Source organism: Saccoglossus kowalevskii, chromosome 1, assembly GCF_978046115.1.
Source record: "Saccoglossus kowalevskii chromosome 1, keSacKowa6.1, whole genome shotgun sequence".
In the NCBI taxonomy this organism is placed as follows: Eukaryota; Metazoa; Hemichordata; class Enteropneusta; family Harrimaniidae; genus Saccoglossus; species Saccoglossus kowalevskii.
Window position 1 is genome coordinate 10,523,353 of NC_140641.1, and position 6,000 is coordinate 10,529,352.

Consider the following 6,000-nt stretch of genomic DNA (forward strand, 5'->3'; position numbering starts at 1 on the left):
TTATTTCGCCAGGCACTTCGTATATGTTTAGACGTTGTCATGGTAATGTTTGGTACACTAGTAATATGCGAAGCCTTAGCAGCTTGTTATTTAGTTCAGACTATTTATAATGGTGAACCAGCAGATCTTATATTTGACCCAAAAAGGTAAGGAATGTAAAAGTTTTCTAATAACAGATACTTGTAGTTATATTCTTTGGCTAACAAACAATTTGACATGACACTTTGTTATGAATTTGACATGCTGAATTCTAAATTGGCCATGTCGTAAAAACTAGTAGTTTACACTACTATTCGGGCCATTGACTGTTTGATAAGGTTCTTCCATATATTTAATATTAGTATTCTCTCGTGAACATCATATCCTGTCGGGCTCTAGGGTCAAGTTAACATACTCAGTTGTTGAAAAGATAGTATTATTGATGAGAATGATAAATGGCCGACATTTTCCATGATTGAGTATTCTATATATTAAAGGTGACACTGGCCATTCAGGCGTTGAAATTGTTAATATCATCTTACCTTGTAATTTATTTAAATCGAAATTTGTTTGTCCATTATTCAGCCCACCTGCACATACATCGGAATCACGATTGAATAACTTCAGTACAGCAACGTCGTCTGAGAATCGGTACAGTGAAGATCCATTGGCTGATTCCAATGAAGGTGCCCCGCCTAGAACTCTGGCCCACGTGAATCCAGCATTTTCGGCCACGATCACTGCTGAAGATAAAGCAAACAAACGCAAACCGCGCTCTTCTCAACAACCCCGTCACACAGAGCCTACAGCCAGGCCAAATAAAAACAGAAACCAGGACAAGGTAGAAATAGAACAGTTAGACCATCCACCCAGGGTTATCACGCCTACACGCATCCGGTCAAGCAACGACCATGAAGCAGCAGTTCAAATGATGGAGACACCCGTAACATCACGGGAGAATGTCGTGATTCTGAATCAGCAATCCCCATATACACAGTATGGTCATGAATCAGATGATGATCCACGGTATGTAACTGAGCCTTGTCGCACAGGTCTGTCCACACCCAGTTTGGCACCTGCCTCTCCCTGGGCATCAAGCATTCATCTGCAATCAGATGATTCTGGCGCTCCTAAGGTACACAGGTATGATGACGTAGCATCAGAGCCAGAAAGTGCACACATGTACGAGGAGGTGCCACTTCAATTAGAGCCAAGGCAAGATTCCTTGTTTGATTCTGAGACCAAAAGTTATACTAATCCGCATATGGTATTAAATGATGAAATAAGTAATCCCGACTCCAGATATGCAAACTCAGATGAGAATGACAATCGTGCAGTCGTGCATACATCATGCCCCCAATCACCAGATTTATACAGAGGACCATCAGACGAACCAGTCTTCATTGTCAATGATGCTGCTGACAATTCACATGACAAGTACAACCCGCATGCAAGACATCTACAGAAGGCAGCTCGCTCAAACAAGATGAAACCAAAGCCATACAGTGGTGAAGATGAAAGGTTCACGGAGGGCTCAATTAGAAAAAGTCTTGAGAAACTGTATGGGAAGCCAGAAGAGGCACACTTAGGTGTGATAGGCAGAGATAATCAATCAATCCAGATGGCTAATATGAATGAACCACATTCCCTTCTAGCTGATGGCACTCATCATAATGGCAGTGAAGATGGTTTCCCTGGAACTGATACACAGAATGATTGGGAAAATCATCTTAGACGTAACCCATCTCCTGTCGAATCAATTGACACATCAATCAGTGAGACCTCTAGCGATTCAACAAGTCTGTCAAAGGAGCACACTTATCATCCAGAACAAGAAGATCACTCAATTCCCACTACTCGTGGTTATGAAACTGACCCCAATAACTACCAACGCACACTCCCGGATGATGAGATGGTAATTCCTGATTGGAACTTTGCAAATGGCCAAACACGGTCAACATATAGAATGGATGAGCCTGGCTCACATAGAGCCCAACCATGGTCAGGAAGCAATCATGGTATTTTTGGCAACCCCAATAGCTCTTATCGAGCTGGAGTGCCTGTCAATGAGGCGACGATGCATGGGGATATGGCGTTGCCAGACTTTGCTACAGAAAGGCCGACACGACAATCAAAAAGCACATCTTCTATAGATTCAGATGGTCGTTTACCAGCCACTACAAGCGGATATTACCACAATATGTATCGATCTTCCAATCGAGTATAAAATTAAACCCACACGTAATTTCAACTACTACATATGCAATTGTGCCCTACGTATGAAAGCTAAAAGCTGTGTTGGATTATGTTCAAAAGATGGTGAAAATGGTGTTAGACTTGAAGAAAGACTTTTCAAAGATCATACTTTTGTTGAATCTAATTGTTCCCACATTGATATATTTAATCTTATTTCAAATATTTCGGTGATAATAGTATTTTGTTCTCAAATTTATAATCAGAATTTGAGTTAGAATAGAAATTAAACATTCTGAGGAAGCACTTATGTATTACCCGATCAGATCAGCTTAACACTTTATTATCTTATTATTATAATAATCATAAACATTGGCCACTGTATCTATAAAAATTATAATAACAGTCTCATAATGAAAAATGAGATAATCAGTGATCCGTGTTACTTTGTATTTAACGTCAACATATTGTAATATATTATAGTGGATTCGGTGCCTAGGAATGAAGCGAGGTACAGTGAGTTGGGGTGGAAATGAGTAGACTGTGATGGAAGAGATTGGATGGGTGTTGCTCAGGCGAGGTGAGTTAAGGTAGGGTTAATTAGCGTGATACTGGTAAAACTCGCAGAGTAGAGTAGTACTCCCGTGAGAGTGACATTATACGCATAGTACAAGAATATATATACTTCAAGCAGAGTGAAGTAATAGTTCAAATAGAGGAATAAACTCCCAGTTGAGTAATACTGCCAATAACGTAAAATAGAGTGGAGTCGAGGTTCTATCAGAGCAATACTTCGATTTGAGTTGACTGATACATCAAACAGAATATTACTCCTTGAAGAGCCGAGTATAGCAACAATTCTATTAGAGCGTAGAAATCCTTCAGAATGAAGAGATATCAAGCAAAGTAATACTCCAAGTAGTGCAGAATGAAGTAAAATTAATAATCGAGTGTTCAGAGTAATACCCCCAGCAGAATTGATAACACTTTCAGTCAAGTAGCGCTTCCAGTAGATTAATTGTGGTTAAGAAAATCATATTGGAATATTAACGTCAGAACGAATATGTTAAATAGTTTAAATTATTCACTGAAAACAGTACTCATTATAAATATTTATTGAATGAAAAATATTTTTACGTTGAAGGTTTTTGGTGTTTTTTTTATTTCTATGTAGTTTGTATGTTCATTAGCATAATTATGCACATACTAACATTATAATGTTTTGATGTTTCAGTAACGGACTTTTCTACTAACTTTTTTTTAAACAATTAATAATTACGGGTGATGTAGATAGATAGGTGATGTAGTATGGACTGAAACAAATATATTAACAGATTACTACCATAATACCAAGCCGATACTACAGTTAAATACGTTGGTGGTGGGTCTACATTTACTTGTTTCCTTGGCAACTACGAGTGTGTACTGTATATTGTGCATTCTACAATTGTGTTTTTTCTTCTAAAAGTTGTTCTCGAAATTTTATTCTAGATAACTTTGCAACATTTTAAAACTTTCAATTTACTGTAAATATATTGTTTTAGTATGCATCTCAATCACAAAGGTATTTTTATATTACAAATTACTACAAATAGAAAAATATGTTGTAAGGAATGTACGTGTATATTTTCGAGATTCACAAATTCATAAAACAATTATACTTTAATGCAAAGACTAGGATATTTTACAGACGATTGATACATACTGATTGATACTATTGATAATTTGAAATCAAGGAATGCATTCGATCAAGTTTTTAAAACGTACAGCGTGCGTTATCAATGTAATGTTTTTACACACGTTGTATACGTCGTGTGGGACTCATATCAAACACGGCGCGTCATGACGACAGTGGCTCTTTACGTGATTAGAACGATTATACCACACGTTGTGTTTGAAGGGCTCAGCAGGACATACGACGCAAACAAAATTATATATAAGCATATATAATAGAGGGCGTAATTTAGTACCACCGCTGATAAACACAAACATATATTGACCTCAGTTGACCTGTTAATGTGTAACATATTATAAATAACAAACCCAAATAAATATATCTAATATCAATATCACGTGTCAACACTGAGCATGTTTCCCGTGTCTTGTTTGTGCACGTCGGTTGGAAAATGCCTTTATAGGTTCTTGTTATATCGCTGGTTATTGTTTTAGAAATTGTTTTTATTTAAATTACGCAGACATAATTATTAAAGGTATGATACAGATAAAAGTAAATATTTGAAATGTATCGGTAAGCAGTCGTAAGGACTGATTTCATTAAAATAGACAAATAGACGAACAAATAAAATATTAACTACATTCCATGTGTGTGATAAATATGAAACATTCAACGACCAATAACCGCCTACATTATATTGGAGACATCACTTAAGTCCACCGAACTAAGGTCAAAGTCTGCATCTGATATCAACTAGACACCCTAGCTCAGCAAACATTTCCACAATACCTGTACAATGTTACGAAATTATATACTACAATATTAGTATTTATGGTTTGATAGGTGTTTTATTTAATAAGTTTGTTTCTACTGATATATAAAACGACAATTGAGTCGATAGAACTTGTCTGTCAGTGGTTTATGAAGGGACTGTGTCTTTATGCAGGAATAAAGTAGTCCCTAGTGTACAGCTTTCTGAAGAGTTAGGGACTCAACTATAGTTGGATTCATGAAGTTTTTTCGTTACTAAGTAGTGAATGTGATGATTTCATAGTGTGCCACCTGCCTCACATTGAGGTTCATTGCAGTTATCTATCAAGATTTGGCGTGAAATGTCGGCCATTTTGAAACCAGGTTTTTGCTAAAGACATTTTCAAGTTATTGGTACACAGGTAAGATGTCAAACACATTGCATGTCATCTCTAGGTGTATACGACTTGAATATAGATACACGAGAGCCCGAAGAGACTATTCGAAGGGAGTGTTAGAATATACCAGCCATGCGTAACGGACCTGAACACTCGTTCCCAGTAGTTGTTTAAACACATGCATTCAGGACTTGTAAACTGACCCCAGCTTCCCGCCTAAACTAACAACATAAAATAGTGTGAATATTGTATACTGTTTATCGATATACAAATGCTACCAACACAAACACCCGTGTGTATTGTATTGCTGTTACGTCAATCTTTATGTGTGAAATAGTTTAGTGAAAAACTATCGTATCGCAATTTTGTGCTCACGACTTTTATCAATCTAATGGATTGGTCAAACAAACAAGATTACAAAATTATATCGTGGATCTGCTAGTAAAATTCCAATTCTAGATACAAAAAAAAAGTTGTGTATCTATTTTCTACAAAAAAAATATGTGGAAATGATATTCATTACAACTGATCAGGAGTACATTGAAAAAAAAAGATTCTTCACAGTAATGGCAGAAATATCATTTTAAAGTCGTATAAATCGGAAACGGGACCAGGGTATTAGTAAACAGTTGATCGAGACGGTAATGTAAACAGAACTATGGCGATGCGTTATTTTGTGTTAAAGAATAGTTTACTGTCCCGTATCACTATGTGATAGATCACTATTAATCAATGACGTCACCATAAACAGAATGTATCAATTTGTTACTAAAATGTATGTAGTTATTCGAGCATGGTACGAAAAATATCTCACGCCTACGTGTTTTATTTATTTTCGTTGACAGGAATCACGCTTACATATAGTGAATACTAACTTATATTAGTATGCCTTGCTTACTTGATGTAGAAGTATTTTTTTTTCAGTAGAGAGCTGTTATTCGTCAACTGAGAAAGGTCAAACGTTAAAGTTATAATCACTAATTTGTCTGCCTCCGTGTACCCTAG